This window comes from Artemia franciscana, chromosome 14, assembly GCF_032884065.1.
Source record: "Artemia franciscana chromosome 14, ASM3288406v1, whole genome shotgun sequence".
NCBI lineage: Eukaryota > Metazoa > Arthropoda > Branchiopoda > Anostraca > Artemiidae > Artemia > Artemia franciscana.
The window spans coordinates 20699834-20711876 of NC_088876.1; the positions used below are offsets into that span (position 1 = coordinate 20699834).

At 35.4% G+C, this 12043-nt stretch overlaps 1 long non-coding RNA gene across 1 annotated transcript in view; it reads left to right on the forward strand.

The window, feature by feature from the left end:
* The first annotated feature begins 1794 nt into the window (after positions 1 to 1794).
* Positions 1795 to 12043, forward strand: part of LOC136035827 (uncharacterized) — a 143527-nt gene continuing 133278 nt past the window's right edge. The window contains exon 1 of the long non-coding RNA XR_010619523.1: positions 1795 to 1907. This is a non-coding gene — a long non-coding RNA (uncharacterized LOC136035827). The remainder of the gene's footprint in view (positions 1908 to 12043) is intronic.

The window sequence follows — 12043 nt, forward strand, 5'->3', positions numbered from 1 at the left end:
CCCAAAACCAATCATCATCACTATCATTTTCAGTTTTGATATGTTTTGACTCTTGCTGTCCAGGTTGTTTCAGGTTGCTCTTGTGATTCCTCGGCACGCTTTCTTTCGGCGATTTCTCTTTGAAACGCAAGCCTGTTTTCACGGTGTTGTTGTGACTCTTCGGCACGCTTTCTTTTCTTACTTTCTCTATTAGCCGCAAGCCTTTTGGCATTTGCTCTTTGAGCAGCTTTCTCGGCTGTTTCTTCTGCAATTGTAGGTTCTTCTGTCATTTTAAGATCTATATTAAAAATTTCTCTTTGATGTTGTGCTTCCTCGGCACGCTTTCTTTTCATACTTTCTCTATTAGCCGCAAGCCTGTTTTCACGCTGTTGTTGTGATTCCTCGGCACGCTTTCTTTTCATACTTTCTCTATTAGCCGCAAGCCTGTTTTCACGCTGTTGTTGTGATTCCTCGGCACGCTTTCTTTTCTTACTTTCTCTATTAGCCGCAAGCCTTTTGGCATTAGCTCTTTGAACAGCTTCCTCGGCTGTTTCTTCTGCGATTGTAGGTTCTTCCGTTATTTTAAGATCTATATTAAAAATTTCTCTTTGAAAGGCCTTCTTATATACTTATAACGACGTCATATACAAAGCCTTTGACGGCATAACAAACATGACGTCAGTCGACAAACAACTTCATGATGGCATAATACTCAATCTTTATAATGACGTCAGTCAACAAACATGATGTCAGTCGACACACAAACATGACGTCAGTCAACACACAAACATGACGTCAGTCGCTACACAAACAACTTATTTTTATATAGATTAAAACAATTTCTTCGAAAGCCCTTCTTATATACTTATAATGACGTCATATACAGTCGAAATACATGACGTCAGTCGACAAACAAACATGACGTCAGTCGACAGTCGACAAGCATGACGTCAGTACACAAACAACTTATTTATATATATATATATATATATATATATATATATATATATATATATATATATATATATATATATATATATATATATATAGATTCTTAATATATTGTCACCCTCAAAGCAAGTGGGTGTGTTTGACAGTTTTGTTATTGTACAGAAAGAGTGGAAATCAGGTTTTCAGCTTTTTCAGAATAATTTTTGTTCAAGGATGCAACTGAATAATAATATTGTTTCATAATAGTAAACAAAACTGTGGCGGGTCATCATCGATTTTGAGACACGGGCCATAATCTACCACAATGATTACCTTTCTAAATCTCCATCTATTATGGTACAAGTGCGCCTCCGCTGCATACGTAACCAGTAAATAAAGTTGTATTATTCATGGAATACACAGGGCCATTCTTGGTAGGGGAGAGGTGTGTAGAGTGAAAAAGGTACATTTCCGGCGGTTTTTTTCAATTTTTCCATGGTGGTGGTCTGGGACCAGTACTGGGTGTATGGGGGCTCCCGCTCCCCCTCCTGTGTGGAGGTATGTTTAAAGAGCTGATATTTAAAGCATTAAACCATTTTGTAAAAATATTGAGCAATGTGTATGTATGCTGAAGTATCGAGCCAGATACCTCTGGCTCGAATCATGGTTCCATGTACCAGAAAATGTTCAGTTAATTAAATTATAAGTGAAATATTAATGAAAGAATGAAAAACCGGATAAAAAAATACATAGCTTTGGTTTGTCCAATACGGCTCAATAGAAGGATAAACATTTACAAGTTGTTATTAATATTCTCAATTTTTGTTACTATAAATCACATGCAAAATTAATCCTTATTTGGTGTTTTAGAGTTCACTGAAGGCGCTTACTACCGAAGCGAAGGACCAAACCAAAGCAACTACTGAATTAGCAAGTAAACTGAAATCTTTGAATTCTTCCTTGGCTGAGAAGGGTAATGAGGCACAAAAGCATGACAGGTATGTGGATTCTTCTACTGGTACTTATGTTGTGACATCACAATCTTAGACATTCATGTAGTCTTTTGTTTTCATACAAACAAAAGCAATATTTGTAGTGGTAAATTATGGGTTAGTCAAACGTAGCCTATAAACTGTTTATAGTAAAAAAGTTTCCATTTTGTAGTATCTTTCTAAGATTCTAAAATGTTTGTTTCTTTCTGAAGGACTTAACAGATAGAGACGATTTGGTTCATTTTTATTTATTAGAAACTGTAGAATTGAATTTTTGAACTTAAATATGCTTGAAGGTATTGAGCAGCCAGAGTAACAACTGTTCCGTGATACTATTTTATTTCTTCTCATTTTTTTTTTGGAGGGGGGGGGGGGGCTCGTCAAAGATTTAACACGACGAGGGCAAATTTTGTTGAAATACTCCGTTGTTAATCCATCTTCTAGATTTTGTTTTTAGACTGGGGTATGCTTTATGGATTTTTCTTATCTTTTCTGTCCTAGCCTCCAAAGATCCCTTTCAGATAATGTAAGACAAAGAACGTATTATAGCTCTTGAAATGCCCCTCTTCCTAGAAGTTGAACTTCTTTTATGCCTGACAATTGTGAGACCCCTGCAGCAAATCTCATGGGCCTGACTTGGCTTGAGCGCAGAATAACTAGGGGTGCTGCCTGAACGGAATCGCTTACCCTCTCGAGCAGCTCAGCTGTATACTTTCCTTGATATCCTAAGTAAGTCTGGTTTTTTTTTTGTTTTTTTTTTGCTGCAATGAGACCCCCTGATGCTCTACTTCTCCAAATGTTCAATTTATTTTGGAAATATATTCCAAGACTTCAAACTAATGTATGTAAGTGTCCGTCAATATCTTGGGACAAGCCTGTCGTGAAGAAGTATTTGACAAAGTATACATTTGATTAAAGTATTAATTAAGTTTTAGTGATTAACGACAGAATAAAATAATCTTCAGCATCGTTTTGTTATTTTTTCTGTAATGTATATTTATATATAACCCATTTACATAAAAATATAAATAGTGGAGTAAACACAAGCAAAAATCAACAATAACATTACACACACAAAAAAAACAACAACAAAAAAACAACGATAAATCACCAAAAACAAAAAAAAACAACAATAACAATAAATAAATAATTATAATAAAAAGCCATGATGAGGGGACAATCACCGATACGCTGTTTCCGAAATCTTTTTGTGTCAACCAGTCAACTTTTCTGTAATATTCAGGAGGTGAAACTTGTTTATTAATTTTCTATTCCTATACCAAAGAGGAAGTTATAGAAGATGTTCTTAAAAACCGAAAGAGGCCACCCAAATGTCACTAAAATCCTTATTCCTAAGTATAGGATAAAGCCCAGAAAGGTAAAGAACAGAATGACCTGGAAAAAGTAGAATATTGCTTTCCAAGTGCAATGCGGCTATATTTGCCTCGATTAGGTGCGATTTTAGAGTAACCAGCCTTGATCTTCATACTTAATGTAGTAATGTACTTAGGTACTTTGAATGTACTTCTTCTGTGTGTATTTAACAGATTTTTCCAATAGCCCACCATTTTAACTAATCCTCAAAGTCCCAAAAGTATTGTCTTCCCATGCTTTCAAATGAATTTCGTGAAGAAATTCTTTATACAGTCTTTAACAATTGTTAGTTTCTTTATATTTTTTAATGTGTGTGTGTGTGTTTGTGCGTGTTCCTGCTAAATGTCCCGAATCAGGTTGCCAACGATAGTTTTTTCACAAAAATAAAAAAAAAATTTTTTTTTTTAGCTTGCAACGTGAGATTCTAACCTCAAGGTCGACCAATGCAGAAATAGTTGTTCAAGGCAAACTTCCAAAATCCCAGTTTCTCAACTTAGAAGAGTTTTTGGAAGCTAAGCAAGCTACTGAAATGGGAAGAATCAATAGTCTAAACGGGAATCTAGGCTATTAAATTCAGTAGGGAATCTAAGCTACTCCAAAAACTTCAAGTACTGTTGCCTAAACATGATCACATAAGGGTATTTCGATTTCAAGTCACAAAATATACAAGAAGGGCCAGACAAAATTTGTGAGTAACCTTTGGCTATGTGACTCCTGAGGGCCATTTGTAGTTCTGTATTTAGGACAGTTGTGGCCTTTGTCTTTATCTCCCGTTATCTGTTTCTGCATATCCTCTGTTATTAGCTATTAATATAGTTTTTGTCTAAATAATATCACAAAACTTTTTTTGCCCTTCTCTACGAAATTTTCTAAATTTTATTTTGAAAGGAATTCAAATCTCTGTTTTTCCTTTGCTTCGGATAATTTTAAGCTTTACAAGCTTTTTCAACATACAGCTAAAGAAGAAAAGGAAAATTGGTGGTCCCGTTAATCTTGCACAGAAATGCTCCTTTTCTATTGATTTCATATTTTATTTAAAGATTTAAAGGAGGTGATACTTAAAGCATTAAACAATTTTGTCAAAATATTGAGCAATGTGTATGTTGATGTAAGTATCGAGGATATGTACCAGAAAATGTTCAGCTAATTAAATTATAAGTAAAATATAAATGAAAGAATGAAAAACCGGATAAAACAAGTACATGACTTCAGTTTGTCCAGTACGGCTCAGTACATGGGCAAACAACTTATTTGATCAGTATGGGGTAAATTTTATTTAAGCATAATTGAGGGGGGGGGGGTAAACTGGGTAGAAGTATCATACAATGATCAAATTAAGTAGCTCCTTCACTGTGTTGCGTGAAAATCAGTTTTGAACAAAAATATCTGTGTTTGGACGAAACATTTTAAAGTAAAACAATTATTTTGATTTGGTTCGAGAATATTAGTTTACTTATTTTATTACATTGAATTGACATTCTTGGTGAGACTCAGCCAGGCATTAGCTAATTTAGTTCTATGATGCTTTAGGGTAGGAAACAGAATGTTGGGTGAGTAACAGAAATAATACGCATGTTCTCCTATAAGTAAGTGATTTCAGGAGCATATGTTTTTTTTTCTCTAAAGTTAAGTGACTCTCTCGTACAAATTGCAGTCATTTAGAAGGTTTTACTAAAAGGTAACGAATTAGCTGCGTAGTTTGGTAAGTATATCGTCTTTTGTCTTGGCTATTGAATTCAAATAGAAGAAAAGTTGTTGTTGCTGTTGCTTTTCTGGGGGGGGGGGTAAGATGACTTACCTCCATTGGGATAGGTAAATATATTTTCTATGGTCCTCGCAAAGCATTAAACGCAACGTTGTTTTTTTTTATATTATTGTTTGTCGTCTGAGGGGCTCTTTCGCCAGTTATGTAATAAGAACATATTTGATCTTGGTTTTGTATGTACCAGTGGTTACCTCTATAATAAGGTTCTCTGATGCTTAAACGAATTGTATACAATTGTTAAGGGTGGTTTAAAAGGTATGGAATTAGAAGTGGTAGAACTCTTCTATACGCCCGAAGTACGAATGCTAGTTAAAGGATCATCATATCCAATGAAACTTAATAAACAGGGGGAGCGGACGAAGAAAAAGATATTTTCCTTTTCAAAAATAAAGTTAGAGTACTCAGGGAAGAAATGTATTTATCGTGTATTTTAATCCGTTCCGAGCTGGAGATATTTTTAATGCTGATATTGTGCAGGAAATCTCTTCTATCACATTTTGACTGAATAGAGATAGCTGTTAAGTAAATCCGCTTTCTTCGTTATTTAATGTCGATGAAAATTCGTTTTGTCTTCGTCATTTGAAATATCACGGTACGTCATCTTATCGTAAGATTCTGCAGATGCTTGATAGTGCGAATTGCATATTTGATGCTATTAAATGAAAAAACCTTTTCATTAAAACTTAAAACGAACAGAAATTATTCCGTATATGAAATAGGCTGTACCCTCCTCAGCACCTTGCTCTTTACGCTAAAGTTCCACTCTTTGTCAAAACTCTCTTTTTTAAAACAATAAAAAACTTTACCTAAAGAGTGAAATGTTGAGAAGGGACAGCCCCTTTTATATGCGGAACATTTTCTGTCCGTTTTAAGTATTAATGTCGCTCTTTACTTTCATTAGAAAAAAAACTGTTTTGTTTTTAATTTCTGATCGTCTCTTAAATAATGCCAGGAAATCTGGCCCCAACTCCACGGAGAAACCCCCTCACCAAGGAAATATCCTCTAGACAATTCAATCCCGGTTAAAAATTTACCCCGAACAATTACTCTCAACCACTTCACGCTTGAAATTGAGACGGAAAAGAGAAAGCAAGATGTATAAAAAATTTTGTATAAGAATTCTGGAAAATTCCCGGGGTTTATAATTTCCCCAGACAAGTTTACTCCTTGGAAACTTCTTGCCCATGGGAAATTCCCCCGTGGAAAACCCCCCAGTAGAAAATTTTGTTCTCCCCCAGCCGAAAATGAATACATGCATCCCAATAACAAATACTCTGCGTAAACAATGGGCAAATTTTATAACTTAAAGACCTTTCCCCTGGGGCTGGGGGGGTAGGGGTGTGTTTTACCCAAAGGCATAGTCATTGGGCCTTTCAACTATGATAAGCAAAATGGCTATCTCAAAATTTTGATCGGACGATTGGGGGAAAAATGGCGGGGAGGGGGCCTGGTTGCCCTCCGATTTTTTGGTCACTTAAAAAGGGCACTAGAAATTTTAATTTCCGCTGAAATGAGCCCTCTTCTGATATTCTAGAACCACTGGCTTGATAAAATCACCTCTGGGGGAAACAAAAAAACAACAACAACAAAACAAATAAGCACGCATCCGTGATCATAAACTATCATCAGTGATCATTTTGCCAGATAGAAGCTTGAAACCTATTCAGTGAGGTTCTCTGATACGCAGAATCTGATAGTCAGAGTTTTGTTAAGATCATTTGACTTATATGGGGGTTTCTCCCTTATGGAAAAATCAGGAAAACATTTTCAGGCTCGTAACCTTTGATAGGGAAGACTAAACCTAGTGAAATTTATATATTTGAAAACAGCATAAAAATCAAATTCTTTTAATATATCTATTGGTATCAAAATCTTTATAATAAGAAAAATTTTTGGATTTTCTATTACTAGTGAGCCGGGTTATTCCTAACTCAAAAATTTGTTACCACGAACAGTTTGAACCGCAGTTTTCTCTAATTTTTTCTTTTGGTTGTTATTACGTATATGAGGAAGTTGCCCCCTCCTCGATACTTCGCTCTTTACGCTAAAATTTTTGTGAATTTGAAAAATAAGTTTTGGTTGCTCCTTACTTTCAGTTGGAAAAAAATATTGTTTTTTTGTTTTTATTTAATGACAACCCCAAGCCGAAAACATGCAATATCTTTGTTTTATTATAACATAAAAATCACAGTTAAGAAGGTGCTTAAGATACTATTGAACGCATAGATTGGCCGAAAAATAAGACAAACAAATTATTGTTTATATCGGCCATTATTTAAGGAAATTCTAACTTTAGCGTAAAGACCGAGATACTGACGAGAGGGAAATACTCCCTCATATACGTAATATGAGGGGATTCGTCAACTTGTCAATACCTCACTATTTATGCTAAAATAGAAATTTTGTTCCAATTCTTTAAGAATGCGCCCTGAAGCAAAAAAGCCGCTTAATTAGAATAAATAACTCTTTTGAAATTACAAAAATATGTTAGCGTAAAGAGCGAGATATCAACGAGGGGACAAACCCCCTCACATATGTAATAATTTCTATTCGTTTTAAGTTTTAATGTTGCTCCTTACTTCCAGTTGAAAAAAAACCTTTTTTAAATTTAAAATCTGATTGTTTCTTAAATAATACTTGAAAATCGAGCACCCCCTGCATGTAAATTCTCTTCCCCCATGAAAAATACTTCCAAGGAGAGATCCTCACACGTAACCCTCTCCCCCAGCCCCCTCCCCTGCTAGAAAAAATTCCCAGGAAAATTTTCCAGGAATTTCATCAGAAAAAAGATCCTCCCATGTAACCCCTAACCCCCCCCCCAATAGCAATATTTATGTTTTCCTATTTGTGTTCAATGTATTGAAACATTTGTACACAATTCATTTAAGCATCAGAGAACCTTATTATAGAGGTCACGATGACCTCGGCGATGACCAACTAGCTGTTGGGGGTGCTTCGCGCTCCCCCCTCAAGCCCCCGCAAGCGCAAGTCGTTACGCGCCATATTAGTTACGTGCCATTGTAGTTGTGTCCCTGTGTCCCACCTGTGAATGTAGATATATATATATATATATATAAATATATATATATATATATATATATATATATATATATATATATATATATATATATATATGTATATATATATATATATATATATATATATATATATATATATATATATATATATATATATATATATATATTAACTACATAAAACTTGCGAATGTACAACATTCTTGGCTGTCCCATTGTCTGTGCATATAAATAGATTGTCAGGTTTACCGACTCTTGAACATGCAACATATAATTGTCCATGGGAAGAACAATCTGTATTCAGATCTATACCTCATTATTCTAATGATTTCCCTTGAGCTTTGTTGATGGTGATTGCTAATCAAACATTCCCTGTGTCCCTGTCGTCATTTATATATCCCCCTGTGCCCCCGGTGTCCCCGTTGTTGTTGTTTCCCTGTGTCCCGGTCCTCATTTGTGTCCCGGTGTTCCAGTCTGTAATTTCTCTTTGAGTGTCGCGGTCGTCATTTATATTCCCTGTGTCCCGGTGTCCCGGTCGTCATTTTTGTCCCGGTCGTCATTTGTGTTCCGGTGTCCCGGTCTGTAATTTCTCTTTGACTGTCCTGGTCGTCATTTATATTCCCTGTGTCCCGGTCGTCATTTGTGTCCCGGTGCTTTGTTGATGGTGATTGCTAATCGAACATTCCTTGTGTCCTGGTCGCTTCCTCTTTGAGTGTCCCGGTCGTCATTTTTTACCTTTTTTCTTTTTTCAGTTTTCTTTTTCTTCTTTATTTTTCAGCGTCACTATGAAGTATATATCGCCGAACCTTTGTTTTTTTTACTTAAATCTGGTAGGCATTGATGACCTTATCCAAGTCAAAATCCCAAACCCAATCATCATCGCTATCATTTTCAGTTTTGATATGTTTTGACTCTCGCTGTCCAGGTGGATTTTCATCTAACTGCGCGGTTTTGCGTTCTTTAGCCGCAAGCCTGTTTTCTTACTGTTCTTGTGATTCCTCGGCATGCTTTCTTTTCTTACTTTCTCTATCAGCCACAAGCCTGTTTTCTTGCTGTTCTTGTGATTCCTCGGCACGCTTTCTTTTCTTACTTTCTCTATCAGCAGCAAGTTTTTTGGCATAGACTCTTTGAGCAGCTTCCTTGGCTGTTGCCATTGTAGGTTCTTCAGTCATTTTACAATTAAACATTTTTCCGTGAACGAATGTCTTAAATACCTTTAATGACGTCATCGTCATAACAAACATGACGACAACTAACTTCATGACGTCAGTCGACACACACACATGACGTCACTCGACACACACACACACACACAGACAACTTATTTATATATATATATATATATATATATAGATATATTCTGCTCGTTTTGAGTTTAAGTCGGTTATTTTTTTATAATTTCTATTCGTTTTGGGTTTCATTTATCTATTGTTGGTTATTTTTGGTAGTTTTACGCTTGGAAAATTATTTGACTTTATTTATTATTAAGGTTCTTTTTTTTAGGTTCTTTTAATATTACCAATATATACAAAATATTAGGTAACTCAAGGCTGAGAGTATAGCTCGAATGCAATTGAGCTACCTTTAAGCAACACTAAATATGGACAAAAATTAAAAATAAATAGTTTTCTTAACCAATCTTGGCAGAAATAAATAAAAAACAAATCCCATGCCGTACAATACCATTTCCATCCTCCGCGCACCATTTTGAGACACAATTAATTTTACAACTTACAACCCGGAGACCAGCCCAATACTTAAAAAAATAATAAACATCCTTAAAAAAAAAAACATTTTTTCATATTATTTAGATTTATAACTTTCAATCAGCACTCTTTTCAACTTCCGTCTTATAGCATCTATGCTTACATTAAAATCAATCTCATTTTTCAATCTTTTCCAATGTAGAGGAATCAAATACCTCAGGCAAAAACGCGACCTCTCTGTAACTACCTTAGGAGTCTGCAGATTATATTTACCATAGGTTGCAACTTGTGAAGATGAAGGAGAAGAAATAAGACCCATCGATGCAAAATATCTGGGGAGCTTTTCTCGTTCAAGCTTAATCTTAAACATAACACTTAAAAATTGGATACTTTGCCGAACAAGAAGAATATTATGAAGTGAAAAAAGGGTCTCTGTTGTGGATTTTTAATGGCGATGGCAGAAAAGGTTTAAGGACACGAACTGCTTTATTTTGGATAATCTGTAAAGGGGTAACATTACTTTTAAAAGTGTTCAAAAAAAATAATAGATGCATAATCAAAATGGGATTGCACAAGGGAAAAGTAAAGGGATTGAAGAGCGCAATATGGAAGAATGTTTTTCAGTCTACACATTATACCAACTCCACGGGCAGACTTTGCTCTAATCTGATTAATTTGCTCTTTCCATGACAAATTCTCATCAAACACAACTCCCAAATATCTTATCGATACAACCCTTTCAATAACAGACTCAGGTTCATTCGCAGAAAGGGAAACTGATTCTATATCTGGAAACTTGTGACCCGTCCTGCTGTAAACAATAAACTTCGTATTCTTTCTGTTCAGAAGTAGTCTATTATCAGAGAGCCAAGTAGACAATCTATCATATGTGGATGTTAAATTGACCACTAGCTCTTCACGAGATTTACCAGAAACGGTTGCTGCAGAGTCGTCAGCAAACTGAGTGTCTATAGAAGAAACTTCAGTAGTTGAGCACAAATCATTAATGTAAACTAGGAAAAGCAGAGGTCCTAATACAGATCCCTGGGGAACACCAACCTTATCTTACTGCTGCAAAGAATTAGATCTAACATCATTATATATAAGTATCTGCTGCCTCCCATGAAGATACGATTCAAGTAACCTTAGGCAATTACCACGAATACCAGCATTCGAAAGCTTATACAAAAGAATTTAATGAGAAATGGAATCAAAAGCTTTCTGTATGTCTAAAAATATAGTTGCAGGCATTTCGCCACGGTTAAGACAATCACTAATATGTTGGACAATAAAAGCCATACGATGATCAGTGCAATGCTCTTTTCTAAATCCAAACTGAAGTTTAGAAATGTAATCAAATTTTAAAAAAAAGAATAAATTCTGTTATACAGTGCTCGCTCTACAACCTTCGAGAAAGCAGAGAGTATCGATATAGGACACTATCAAATATAATCCGCTGTAAAATCAAGATTTTAAATCTGCTGTTAGTCATGACAGCAGACAGTATGACGTCATAGCTGCTACTCACTTTTTGGCTCTTATGCACTTATTTTAACGACATCCCATTTCGGGTTTTGCTTTTTAGCCTAATTTAGCTAATTTAGCCTCCCCTGCTAGAAAAAAATTTCCCTGAAAATGTCTGTGTACTTCCCAATAACCAATACTATATGTAAACAATGGGTAAAGTTTATAGCTTTGCAGCCTTTCTCCCGGGGACTGTAGGGGATTAAGTCGTCCTCAAAGACATAGTTTTTAGATTTTTCGACTATTTTGAACAAAATGGCTGTCTAACAATTTTGATCTGGTGACTTTGAGAAAAATGGGCGTGGGAGGGGGCCTACTTGCCCTCCATTTTTTCGGCCACTTAAAAAGGGCACTAGAACTTTTAATTTCTGTTGGAATGAGCCCTATTGTGATATTCTTGGCCTACTAATCGATACAATTACCCCTGGAAAAAACAAAACAAAAAGAAACGAAAATTCTATGACTTTTATGGGGTGTTTCCCCCTTTTTTCGGAAATAAGATAAATTTTCTCAGGCTTGTAACTGCTGATGAGTAGGACTAGACTTTACGAAACTTGTATATTTAAAATCAACATAAAAAATCAATTCTTTTATGTATCTATTCTTTTATGTATCTAGTTCATTACCACGAACTGTTGATAGGCCTATGTGAGACTTTTCAACGTCAGAACATTCTTTGTAACTTTTTGGTTTTCCAGGATACCAGCTTATTGTAAAAAGTAGAAAGACAAAGGTACG